The sequence below is a fragment of the Hemiscyllium ocellatum genome, chromosome 18 (genome assembly GCF_020745735.1).
Source record: "Hemiscyllium ocellatum isolate sHemOce1 chromosome 18, sHemOce1.pat.X.cur, whole genome shotgun sequence".
NCBI lineage: Eukaryota > Metazoa > Chordata > Chondrichthyes > Orectolobiformes > Hemiscylliidae > Hemiscyllium > Hemiscyllium ocellatum.
The window spans coordinates 57,830,754-57,845,179 of NC_083418.1; positions in this window are offsets into that span (position 1 = coordinate 57,830,754).

Consider the following 14,426-nt stretch of genomic DNA (forward strand, 5'->3'; position numbering starts at 1 on the left):
CATGAAATCTCATTGCATCAGGTCAAACATGCATAAGGAAACCTCCTGCAGATGACCACCTACAGCTACCCCCGGACTGTTGAATCAGTACTTTTTACTCATAGGGTTGTGAACGTTTGGACTTCTCTATCCCACAGAGTTGAGAAAAATCAGTGTTTAAGTACATTTAAAGTAGAAATTAGGAGTACACAATCCTTTTTCACCTTTGATAGATTTATGGGGATTGTGTGGGGTAAAAGGCATCAAAGTGTTTGATCAGCCATGATTGTATTAAATGGCAGAACAAGCTCGACTGGCTGAATGGCCTACTCCCATCCCTATGTTCCTTTTCCTTCATGTTAAACACTCCTTGCTAGTCTCCTACTGAGACTAGCAAAGGCTCTGAATGTACTCTGGGTGGGAAATTCAATCTCCATCACCAAGAGTGGCTCAGTAGTACATACTAAATCTGCTGCCAAAGTCCCAAAAGACATAGTGGCTAGACTCGATCTGCAACAGGTGGTAAGCAAACCAACTTGTCCCTATCCTCACCAACCACCCACCGCAGATCCAAATACCCGCGAGAATATCAGTGTGTATGACTACTGTACAATCCTTTTGGGAGAAAATGTCTTGCCTTCACATACTCTCCATTGCATTGTGTGGCATGACCACCATGCTAAATAGGACAAGCTTCCAACAGATGTACGGCAACACAAAACTGGGCATCCATAAGGTGCTTCTGGGCATCAACAGCAGCAGAATTATTCACAAGCTGTAACTTCATGACCTGGCATATCTTCCATTAACATTAAGCCAGGGATGTCAATTCAATGAAAATTACAAGAGGGTATGTCAGGTACATCACCAAGCCTACCTAAACATTAAGTGTCAACTGAGTAAATGTATGACACAAATATTTGCACGTCAAACAGTAGAAATAACATGCAATAGATGGGGTTAAATGTTTCCACAACCAATAGATCAGACCAGATTTAAGCTCTACTGTCCTACCACATTCAGTTGGGAATAGTGGTGGACAATTTAACAATGAACAGGAGGTGGTGGCTTCATTAATATCTCAATGATGAATCAGCACATTAACGTCAAAGACAAGTTGAAGAATTCCTATGCACCTTCAGTCAGAAATGCCAGTCTTTCAAACAGCTTGATATCCATGCGATATCAAGAAACAGCTGGAGATACTGGAAACTGCAAAGGCTATGGTCCCTGATGACATTCCACCAAAAATACTGAAGACTTGTGCTCCAGAACTAGCTGCACCTCCACCCAAGTTGTTCCCATACAGTTTCAACACTGGCATCTACCTATGTGGAAAATCGCCTGGGTATCTCCTGTCCATGAAAAGTAGCACAAATCCAACTTGGACAATTACCATCCTATTCTCTCCTTATCGATTGTGCTATCAAGCAGAACTTGCAAAGGAATAACCTGCTTACTGATGCTCAGTTTGGTTTCCTGACCTCATAGCAGCCTTGGTCCAAACACAGATACAAGTGTTGAAACAGATACAAGTGTTGAAATCCAGGAATGAGGTGAGAACGAATGCCCTCAGCATTGACGAAACCTCGAAAAACTGGTGTCAGTGGGAATCAGAGGAAACTTCTCTGCTGATTAGAGTAATACCTAGCATGGACTGTGCTTTTTGGAGATGAATTATCTCAGCCCTAGGACGCCACTGTAGGAGTTCCTCAGTCTAGCTTCCCCGGTCCAATTATTAATGATCTTACCTGGAGCATGGGGTCAGAAATGGGGATGTTTCCTGACAATTGTACAATGTCAAGCATTAATAGGCAGTTACAAATCACACAACACCAGATTATAGTCCAACAGGTTTATTTGGAAGCAAGAGCTTTCAGAGAGTTGCTTCTTTATCAGGTCCACAACTACCTGATGAAGGAGCAGCATTCTGAAAGCTAATGTTTCCAAATTAACCTGTTGGACTATAACCTGGTGTTGTGTGATTTTTAACGTTGTCCACCCCAGTCCAACACCAGCTCCTCCACTTCATAGACAGAAAATGAAGCAGTCTGCATTCATATATTGCAGGACCTGAACTAAATCCAGGTTTTCGTTGATAAGTTGCCATAGAAGGGATCGGCAATGACCATCTCTGACAAGGTAATCTAACCATCACTGAATTCCTCCATGATTAACATCCTGGGAGGTACCATTGACCAGAAACTGAACTGGACCATTTATATAAATACTGTGGCTACAAGAAGACATCAGTAACTGGGAATTCTATGGCGAGATACTCATATTATGTCTTGTGCACATCTACAAAGCACAAGTCAGGAATGTGATGAAATAATGTCTACTTACGTGGATGAATGCAGCTCCAATAACACTCAAAATGCTTGATACTTTCCAGGACAAAGTAGTCCACTTGTTTGCCAGCCAACCCATCACCTTTAACATTCATAATTTCACCAATGATATACAGTGGCAGCAGTACATCTACAAGGCTCATTTGAAAATTCATTCCAAATTCAGAAGCTCTACCAACAAGAAAGAAAGGGGTAGCAGGGGCATTGGAAAGATGCCAGAGTCAAGGTTCCTTCTAAGTCACACACCATCCTGACTTCAAACTATATCGCTGTTTCATCACTGTCTCATCACTGTCATCGGATCAAAATCCTGGAGCTCTCTTACTAACAGCGCTGTGGATATCTCCTCATCCCAAGCGCTGTGATGGTTCTGGAAGGCAGATCAGCACCAGGGCAACTAGAGATCGGCAATAAAGGTTGGTCTAGCTAGTGACATTCACATCCCATGAAGAAATAAAACAAAAATCAACGAGACTTTCTTTACTATTGCCAATACTTTTGTAACAATTAAACAAAATGTTCAGAGAAAATATTTTAAAGAAAACATTTTTAATGGAAGTAAGATTTTACTCCTTGATTATTTACTGGAGGAGGTAACTCATCAATTGTTCAAGACTTCAGGATCTTCCTGGAGGGCTGGTTATCTCAGTAAAGCATCTTGAAGATGCCAGATGATTGACTGAAATCCTCCCCTTCTCAGAAGATGCTGCCAATGTCTTATTTCCATCCCAACCACTGTTCACAATTATTGCATTGAACAGTAAAACAGACTGTAATCACTAAATTAATGCTTCTTCCCCGTAGTACATGTACTGTGTCAATGTTTGAGCCTACAAACTAAAACCCACTTAAAGTGGGAAATAATACCTTGCAATGCACTTTTTTTTAACTGCCCCTTTCCATCTCTTTGCACTAGATTGTTAGTCACTCTGACAGAGTAAGTCTGTAATCTGCGCCTAGGTTTAATCACTGTTGCCACGAGGCGGTGCATGAGGAAATGCACAACTGCTGCCTAATGTGGTTTGTTGAATGCCTTTTCCTCCCCTCTGGTACAACAGTGACTGCAAAACAATCCAAAACCTGACCATTTGCAGAGCAGTGGGCACATAGTCATGACCATCGCAGTGTGCCATCTGTGGTCAATTGATGTCAAACAGATTTTGATTCCAGGAACAGGTTTGAGATCTGAGCGCACATTTTACACTCTATTTGAAGCGTGTCACATAAACCTCACAATTTCAAGCTATGTTGTCAATGTCAGCTGAAAACTGTGCACCAATTCCAAACATGTTGAAAGAAAAGGCAAGCACAGAAATAGGGCAACCACAACCAGTTTCAGCACTCTCACGTTCAGAACTTTCCCTTCCGAGCACCACATTAACCTGACTTGGAGTTTGATCATCTTCTGTTCACTGTCAATAGGTCAAAATCTCAGAACTTGCTTCCTAACAGCACTGAGTTGTACCTACAGCACGTCAGCTGCAGTATTTCAAGAGATCAGCTTCCCACTATCTTCCTGGGGCAATTAGGAAGGGGTAATAAATGCTGGCCTGGCCAGCAAAGCCCAGCTCCCATGAATAAACAAATAGAAGTACTTCAAACTTTCAGCTTGAAATGTTACTTGAACTCAGTTAGCAAACTCTGTTAACTTGAATCTAGTGACTGGGATAGCACCCTGCAGAATTAAATACTATTCCAGACTGATGGGGAAAAAAAAGTTAAAAGTTTGTAGGGAAATTCTCATTTCCAGTTGTGTGTAATGGTTGGCAAATCATGAGGGACCATCGCGGTTGAAGTGGCGAAGGTGCCACAATTCTCATCGTGCATCTTTGCTGTGTAAAGCTCTGACTTGGGAGGCAAGAATTTACTGTTAACGAAGTCTATGAATATATGGCATAAAACAGAAAATATTACAGCAGATCAGGCTGCATTGGCATCTGCAGACAGAGAAATTCTCTCAGCATAATGATCTTTCAGTGGAACACACTGGAACATACCCAATATGCCATTGACTTGAAATTATGGGTGGAATCTTGTACTGGAGCCTTGGATAATATTGGGAAGCCAGTGAGACCATGTGTCAACTTGTTTTGAGAAGACCTGCCACATCTTGTGCTACCTGGGCATCTAACAGGTCTTTTCCTGGCATCAAGCTCCTTAAAAGTAGAAGTCTTGCCACTGAGAACTGCTGGCCATTAAAACACCAGAGGCTCCAGTGCTCAGCAGCACCACTGAAGGAGTGGTGGCTGTTACTAGTTACTGTATCCACACAAGGTCACATATTAATGAGCAACCCAGGAACATGATGATGGAAAGAGGGTCTTGGAACAGGTGTCATGAGAGAAGCAAGTAAAGAACAGCAGTAAAGACAGGGAAGTGCCTTTCAGCAAGCTTCCCATACCTTCCAACTGTCAGATCCCTTGATCAAGCTTTTGATCATATGCCTTAACATTTCGGCACTAGATTTAGTGTCAAGTTGCATTTCATATTGCTCCTGTGAAGCATCTTGGGACATTTTATTATATTCGAGCCACTATAGAAATACAAGTTATTGCAATTGTCAGTAGTACTCATGCTCTACAGCTGCTAATGTAATTTTATATGGCATTTGAACCTATAAATAAAGTATGTTTACTTACAGTCTGTCAGGAGCCAAATTTTGCAGAAAATTCTGTAACATATCTGCATATCACAAGCTGTTGATATTATGGTCAGAGAGATGCCAACCATCTGGTTCTGGATAGGAGAGCTGAACATTTGTCAACCAGATTAAAATAAAGGGCCGTTACTTTAATTTAATTCTCTGCCAACTTAGACGTTTGCAGCAAATTTGCCAATCCCACAGGGAGCCATTCTTGAAGGTAAGCATTTGGAGATAGGAAAGCAGCCGTAGAGGCAATACATTTCCTGAACCCCATTCCCTTCAAGTGTGGTTTCTTCCAAAATCTATTCTCATTTCTCAAGAGAAACTGATGACCAGAATGTGTCATTTTACTCAAATCTCTAAATTTGAATCTCATTCATCCAGGCCTAACCAGTAAAGAGGCTGAAACTGTTCTGCAACACTGAGGGAGTACTGCATTTTTGATGAATGGTGAAACTTAGTCTCTATCTTTCATTTTAGTAGATTTAAGAGTAGACAGTGAAGAGTAGGCAATGTTAACTTTGAAGTAAAATACTGCAGGTGTTGGAAATCTGAAGTAATAACAGAAAATGCAGGAGAAACTCAGCAGGTCTGGCAGCATCTCTAGAAAGAGAAATAGAGTTCACCAGTGAAATTGGTAGAAAAATGATGAAGTCCTAAACTGGAGGACCTCAAATGGAGTATTGTCAAGATTGTGTGCTTGCAAGTAAAAAATTGGAAGGTATAGTGAATAAAAATATGACTGGAAAAATGATGCAGGAGGAAGGGCTTCAGATCTCTGCATGATTCAGACTGGTTCAGGGGCAGGAGGGATTGTACAAGAAAATGGGTTACAAATTTGCATGACTAGAACTAGCATCCTCACAGAGATTTAGTAGCACTGTTAGGGAGGATCCAAAACTTGAAAACAAAATGCATTATGTGCTGGAAAGCTGAAAAAAACATAGAGAATGCTGGAGAAACTCGACATCTCTGGCAGCCTCTGTGCAGCAGAACAGAATTAACATTTCAAGGCTGGTATGAATCTCCTTCTGGTGCTTGTTTCAAACTAGTCTGTCAGGGCACTGCAACCAAAAATAATTTCCGATATGGTAAACACAAACTTAGCTATGAAACATAGAAAACTTCTAAATTAAGTTGGAAATCAACAGACACAAATCTGGGTTAAATTATAGAACAGTGTTAATACAGCAGAATTAAAAGCAGCATTTGCAACAAGATAACTGATGGTACTAAAGACGTAAAAGGAAAGGAGTTAGAATAGTACTAATAAAAAATAGAGGGATCAGTGCATTAGTGAGACAGGATTTCAGCAAATGCTGTTAGAGATGGCTTACAGGCCACCAAACAGTAGTTGCAATGTTTAAGAAAGGATACATTTGCCATTGAGGGAGTAGCGGAGGTTCACCAGACTGATTTCAGAGATAGTGGGACTATCAGCAGAAATTGAGGAGAGAGGGCCTGTATTTAGAAGAGTGAGAGATGATCTCATAGAAACTTGGAACATTCTTATGGAAATAGAAAGAGTATGTTGCAGAAAGAATGTGTCCTCTAGCTGTGAGGGACTAAAACCTAAGAATTTAGGGTGCAGTCATTTCGGACTGAAATGAAGAGGAACTACTTCTCTCAGAAGTGAATCTTTGGGATTCTCTGTGCCATTGGGCTGTGGAAGGTCCGTCATTAAATCAGTTCAAGAGATGGATACATTTCTACTTACTAATGACAGATGTATAGTGCAGCAATGTTGAGGTAGATGATTATCCATGATTTAGAATGATGAAATAGGCTGTCTTAGTAATGGCATAGATATGCTAATCTCACAATCAAATAAGTCAGAAATAATGAGAACTTGGTTGGTTCAGCTTCAAACCCTTGTCAAGGAGAAGGATGGTGACCCTGGATAGAGAGAGGTTTTTGCATTGGGAACTGAATTTAATGGACCTGGATATTGCAGTCCTAATAGCAGTGAATGCTGAAATGTTCACCTTGGACAGAGAAGTTATAGTTTTCCAGAATTGATCCATGTGACCTGACTTTGATGATCCTACCAGGACCTTCAAACTTGGGTTGAACTGGTGTTTCCTCAGTTATTAGCACTGATTTACTTAGGGTTTTCCAGATGATTCAGAATATTATTTTGAGCTTAACAATGACAGGAGGACACATGGCAAAAATTTAAATGAATGTTAAGGCAGTTTAAGTTCTCCATCTCCCAAGTTCAAGTGTTTGCAAAGATAACAGAGCCCTAGCTAAACACCTGGGAGTTTAAGGAACAGAAGTATGCTGTGTTAGGACTGCAGGCTCATTGTGGATAGATTAACTTCGGATGGATTGATATGCTTTCCTCATCCATATCAAACAAATCCTTAAACATGGTCAACCTTCCATGTAGGTCAACCAAGCCACTGTTTGCTGACATAGTTTGTTTGCTAGTGAGGCAATGTATTATTTGTATTATTTCACATTTTTCCATGGACTCCTCCATTTCCTTTTTAATTTGGTCAAGCTCTACAACTCTGTGAGATAGCTGCAGTCCTTCAATTCTGACCTCTTACTCATTCTCCAATCATTTTTGCTCTGCCATTGGCAGCTGTACCTTTTAGTTGAATTGCTGGATATCTTCTGAAAACTCTCTATCTCTCTTTAGGACACTTCCTGAAACCTATCTCTTGAATAACATTTATGCTTACATATGCGTTCCTTGTCAAATTTTGTCCATTAAAGCTCCCATGAAGTGCTTTGTGAAATTTAAGTCTTGTCATTGTCACACTAATCCAGCTTGTCTATTGTGGCTATTAATAAACTAGGTAATGTTTATTGAGTTCCAAAGTGTTTCTCATATTTTGCAATGTCAACTCATTTTGAATTAATAAGTGTATTCTGTCATCGTTGGAATTCAGCTTGCTAAACCATTGTGAAGTTTAAAATGGCTGTAAACTGCAGTTTAATCATCATTATCTTCACCATCATCAACATGAATTTGTTTAAAGACCTTTTATACACCACTGAAATAACAATGATACGTTTATACTGTTTTATCCAGCTAATGTTATTAAATAGCAGCAGAAGTGAAGAGTTCACCCAAAAAAGCGCTATTAGTACTTTGGTTTTTACATTACTCTTCTTTCTATATAAGTGACCCCATATCCAGGCAAATTCTACTGATATTAATACACAGACAGGGATCCACTGTAACTGTTAGCACATACCCACGATCCACTAAAAATCCTAACCCAGTCTTCTGAAAATATTAACAGTCCCACGATTCATTGCTGATGTTGGTGTGCAGGAATGTAAGTAGAAGGAGAATTAAAGAATGAGAGAGTTGGCTAATATGAGAGGAGGAGGTAGTGTCATATTACATAGCACATTGTGCCTGGTTTAGCTAGTGTCACCCATATAGATGTTGGCAGAATACAGATATTAATCTGTGATGCCAATACGCTGAAGAACAAGGAGTACGAGCTGAGGAACAGACAAAAGAGAAACAAATAAACTACAGTCATTTAAATGAGTAAATAAGTTTTGTGAGTTACACACACAAATGGCCACTTGGGAATATGATGAATTGGCAAAAATGGAAAAGGAAGTTTAAATTGGTGAGGATCAGGTTCTTAATATCCACTGATAAAAAGGGTCAGATTTTTGTGAAAGAGATGGGAAGTTTGAGTCAGGAACATCAGATATTCCAACACCTTATTTCTGACCCTGACTGGGTTTCTAATTAATCACCCACCTTTAGATGTCTTCTATGCTGGAGAAGACATAGACAGGGGCCTCTGTTACAGACCTGTCCAGTAGTCCACAAAGCAGTATAAAAAAGATCTTCAGAAACCATGCCCTCTTTTCCAGCAGCCAGAATGAGGTGTTGTGAGATTGAAATCTGCCAACAGTGGAGCCAAGCACTTTGACAGTTCCATTGAAAGTGTGACTACGTAAGGCAAGTGTGGGGTTAGAGTGGCAATTGGTTGGCATTCCTTGGAAATATTAATACTTTCCCACATGTTCTGTGCAAATATTAGCACCATCCTGGAATCAAAGGTGAATATTAACATAGCCTGTAAATTCCTTGGGAGCATTGAGAAACCCCTAAGGATTCGTATGTAAGTTAGCTGGGAGGTATGTTTTCAGATGTTTTGTCACCATTATAAGTAACATAACCAGTGAGATTCTCCGGTGAAGTGCTGGTGGTATGTCCTGCCTCTCTATTTATAGGTCTTGGTTTCTTAAGGTGGGTGATGTCATTTCCAGTTCTTTTCAAGGAAAGATGGATGGCATCTAAATTGATATGTTTATTGGTGGAGTTCTGGTTAGAATGCAATGCCTCCAAGAATTCTGGTGCATGTCTTTGTTTCACCTGTCCTAGGATGTGTGTGTTGTCCCAGTCAGTGGTGACCTTCTTTATCTGTATGTATAGAAACTAATGATAGTGGGTCATGTCTCTTGGTGGCTAGTTGGTGTTCATGTATCCTAGTGGCAAGTTTCCTGCTAGTTTGTCCAATGTAGTGCTTTTTACAGCTCTTATATGGTATCTTGTAAATGAGGTTAGTTTTGCTGGTAGTATCTAATGGATCCTTTAGGTTCATTAGTCACTGTTTAAGTGTGTTGGTAGGTTTGTGGCCTACCATGATACCAAGGAATCTGAGTAGTCTGGAAGTGCTTTCTGATATGTCTTTGATGTAAGGTAATGTGGCTATAGTTTTTGGTGGCATTGTGTCTACTTGTTTGGGTTTGTTTCTGAGGAATCGGCAGATTGTGTTTACTGGGTACCTGTTTTTCTTGAAAATGTCGAATAGATATTTTTTTCTGCTTTTTCTAGTTCTTGGCTGCTGCAGTGTGATGTAGCTCATTGAAATAATGTCTTAATGTAGCTCTGATTGTGGATGTTGGGATGATTGCTTCTGAAGTTAAGTATTTGGTCTGTGTTTGTTGTTTTTCTGTCGACACTGGCTTGAAGCTCTCCGTTAACTGTACGTTCAACTGTCACATTTAGGAATGGGAGTCTGTTGCCGTCCTCCTCTTCTGTGAATTTTATGCCTGTCAGGGTATTGTTGATGGTGTAAGCTTCCTCTAATTTGTTCCATTTTGTGATAACAAAGGTATTATCCCCGTAGCAGACCCAACAGTTGGGTTGGATAGATGGGAGGGCAGCTTGTTCATGTCTCTGCATTACTGCTTCCGCTGTGAGCCCTGATATTGGTGATCCCATACGTGTTCCATTGACGGTTTTGTTATTGAATGTAAAGTGGGTGGTGAGGCACAAGTCTACTTTCCTTTGAAATAAAAAGAACCGGAAATGATATCATCCATCTTAAGATACCAAGACCTGTAAATAGAGAGGTGGGACATACCACCAGCGCTTCACCGGAGAATCTCACTGATTGTGTTATGGTGATGAAACATCTGAAAACAAATCTTCCAGCTCAGTGAGCTAACTCACGTACTTATCAACCGCCTGAGCTACAAATCTTCTCAGAAATTGCTAACTCCTAAGGATTTCCTGTAAATATTGGCATACTCCAAAGAAATCTCTGTAAATGGTGACAACATTCTCACCTAACTCCTAAAAAATAGTAACACATTTCTCTGGTCTCCCTGTATTGATTAACATATTTACAGAGGCTTCTGGCAACTCTCCCATACAATTCCTGAAAACATCGCCACAGTCTCAAAGATGCAGTGAACAGCTTGCAACCTTTTTGGGAGAGAGCTAGTCTTAACTTTGAAAATGCATTGGTGGTGATTGGCAGGAGTTGGGGGAGACAACGGTTGTACCTCAGCAGGTTATGACTGGAGTAACTGGTGCTCCTCATATAATTGTTGGCAGAAAGTGGACAGTAGTCTGTGATATGGAGACAATGAAAGCAGAAGCTGGCCAAAGTGTTGACAATAGCCTCATTCCCACCCAGCCAGTTACAATAAAAGTGAACTTTTGTTTAAGAAAAGGTGATCCATGGTTATCACTCCAATCTGCTACTGTATGAAGGTGTAATCTACAGTCTCCTGTGACTCATTTCAGATGTCAATTGCTATCTAAAACACCAACATTCATTCATTTTAAAACTCAATGATTCATCTTCTTGCCAGGTCAGCCCTGGTCCATCAGAAAGCACCAACCTTCATCTTTGTACAATCCTGGCATCTTTAGCAAGGGACTCCATCAGGGGTGAGGTTTAGTGTGGAGCTAACTAGGAATAACTTATCGCACCTTTTGTCTCTTGTTGACCAGAAACTGATGGGATCCAATGATTAATCTAGGCAATCCTCCAGTATTCAAAGTGTAATGCAACCATGCTTATGCAAACACTGGGGGTGTGGGAACAAGGGTGAGGTGTGGCAGGAATTTATCTCAGCTCTTTGTAGGGGTTGGGCTGTAGAGGAAATGGGAAGATTTTGAAATTATGTGTTTGGTTGGCTCTCCAATGATCCCGTCTCTGAACACCTTCCCAGTTGCTGTCAGCAACCCAGAAATGCTGGGAAGCAATTTAAGTCTATTAATGCAGCAATCGATTGCCACTTTAGCATTTCAGAATTAGATTCTTGAAAAATACATAGATACAATCCATCCAGACCACGGTATTGATCCTCTTTGAGTGCATTCCTGTGAGGAGATAACCTGCAGTCAGTGTTGAGGGTCCGATGTGCCTCATAAACTGTTTACTTTATTGGCTTTGAGCAGACTGCTCCTTACCTCGTCTCAACCTTTCCTCATAAAACAACCAGGACTAAACTCATGTTATCAATGCACCAGGCTTCAAAATAGAATAAAGAGACTGGGAATAAAGGACAACTATTGAGTGGTGGGAAGTCATGTCTCATAAGGATCATTGGAGTTCATAATTTACAAAACAATTTGGACCTTGGAACTAAAAAGCAAACACAATTTCTAAAGTTGCCATGCTAAGAGTTACTGCATCAGTTTAAGGGAAACATCAAAAGATTTGCAGAATGGTCAGAATAACTGACCATTGGAGTTCAACATAGATCATCATAAGGTAGTAATATTTTAGTAGGAAGAATAGGGAAGTCACTTATGATTTAAGCATTTAGAGTCCAGGTGAGAAAGAGGAACAAAGTGACCCTGGAGTACAAGCACTCTCCTCACTTTTAGTGAGGAGACCAAAACTGTCCACAGTACCGTCGGTGCAATCTCACCAATGCTGTGTATAATGTTTCAAGACTTCCCTATTTTAAGCTCCAATTTTGCAAGAAAGGTTAACATTCTATTTGCCTTCCTAAAAACTTGATGTACCTGCATGCTAATGCTTTCTGATTCATGTACAAGGACACTCTCTATACCATAGGATTCTGCAGTCTCTCACCATTTAAATAATATTCTATGTTTATATTCTTCCTACCAAATGAACAACTGATATTTTCCAACATTATACTCCATCTGACAAATATTTGCCCATGTAATTAAGCCAGTTTTATGTCACTTTCTGGACTCTTTGCATCTTCCTCACAACTTCCTGTCTATTTTTGAATCATCAGCAAATTTTCTTACAGTACTGTTTGTCCCTTGATCCCAGTGATTAAAATCCATAGTAAATATTGAGACCAGATCAGGAATCCCTGCAGTAATCTGCTGGTTACAGATTTCCAGTCTGGAAAGGACTCAGTTATTCTAACTCTTTGTTTCCTGTTAGCCAGCGTGCTATCACTTCACTTCTGAGACCATGAACTTCTATTTTCTACAGCTTTTATGATGCCACTTCATTGAATGCTTGTTGTCAATCCAAATATACTATATCTATGGTTCCCCCTTTATGCAGCTTCCTTGTTAACATCTTAAAAGAAATTCTAATATGTTTTTCAAACACAGTTTCCCTTTCATGGCACAATGTTGCCTTTTAGTATGTTTTGCCACACCATTAATGTTCAACTCTAGCATGTTCCCAATAACCGATGCTAATCTAGCCTATCGTTTTCTGCTTTGTATCTCCCTCCTTTCTTGAATAGGGATGTTACATTTGTGGCCTTCTAATTTTCTAAATCATACTAGAATCTTGGTAAGCTTGAAAGATGCAGATGACATCTATTGGATACTGGAGAGAATAGGTGTAAGCTCCAAAATGATTTCAATGGATTGGTGGAGTGGGCAGAAAGGTGGCAAATGGAATTCAAATCTAATAAGTGTGACATAATGCATTTAGGGAGGTCAGACAGTAAAAGGCAACAAATAATAAATGGGAAATGTACTGAGAGGGGCAGATAAAGTGAGAGAGCTTGGACGACAAGGTCCCTAAATGTAATAGTACATTTAGATAAGGTTGTAAAGAAGGCACATGAAATGCTCTCCTTCATTGGCAGAGGTATAGAATGCAAAATTAGGGATAGAATGATGAAATTATATATGGTGAGGCCACAACTGGAGTACTGTATGCAGTTCTGGTCACCACATTACAAGAAGGACCTAATTGCTCTGGAGAGAGAACAGAGAAGATTTACTTGAATGTTACCAGGCCTGGAGAATTGTAGCAATTAGGAGAGATTGGAGAGATAGGTATTGTTTTCCTTGGAACAGAGAAGGCAGAGGGTCAACATGATTGAGGTGTGCAAAATTGGGAGGGGTAGAGATGGAGTAGACAGGAGGAACCTTTCTCCCATTAACAGAGGATTCAAAAATAAGGGGTCATAGATTCAAGCTCAGTGGCAGAATGATTGTAGGGGATGTGAGGAAAATCATTTTTATGCAAGTGATTGTGGATATCTGCCTTAGTTGGTGATGGAGGCGTGACACTAAATTTTCAAAAAATACCTGGATCTGCAGCTTAAGTGCCATGCAGGGCTATAGGCCATGTGTAGGAAAAAAGGACTAGAAAGGGCATCTGGGTGTCCTTAGGTCAGCATGGACATGGTGGGCCAAATGGCCCCCTTTTATGCTGTACCATTTTTTATGGTTTCTTCTTACAGACTAAGATGAGTTGGATAGGATTATCATGGACATGTGAAAAAATCTTTTTATCCAGAGGGTGATGGGTATCTAGAATTTGCAGCCCAGGTTGATGTTTGAGATAAAAACCTAAAACCTTAAAAGGAATCTGGATACTTCTATATTCATTCATGGAATGTTGGCATCGCTGGCAAAGGCAGAATTAATTCACATCTCTAATTGTCCAGGGGGCAGTTCAGAGTCAACCACATTTTTATGAGCTTGGAATCATCTGTAGAGCAGGCAAGGAAGGCAGACTTTCCTCCGTAAAGGATAGCACTGACCCAGATGAGCATTTGCGACAATCAACAAAGTTAACTTTTCAGAATTTAAAAAAAATTCAATTCATATTACACCATGTGCCATAGTGGGCATTAGATCCATGACCCCAAAGGGTAAAGGAACCATAGTTCAGGAGGACCATAAGCGGCTCTCTCACTACAGAGACAGAAATGCCTGCTGGTGAGTTTAACCGAAGGGTCACTATGCCTCAGGCGAGGTTGAGAGGGCAGGACCT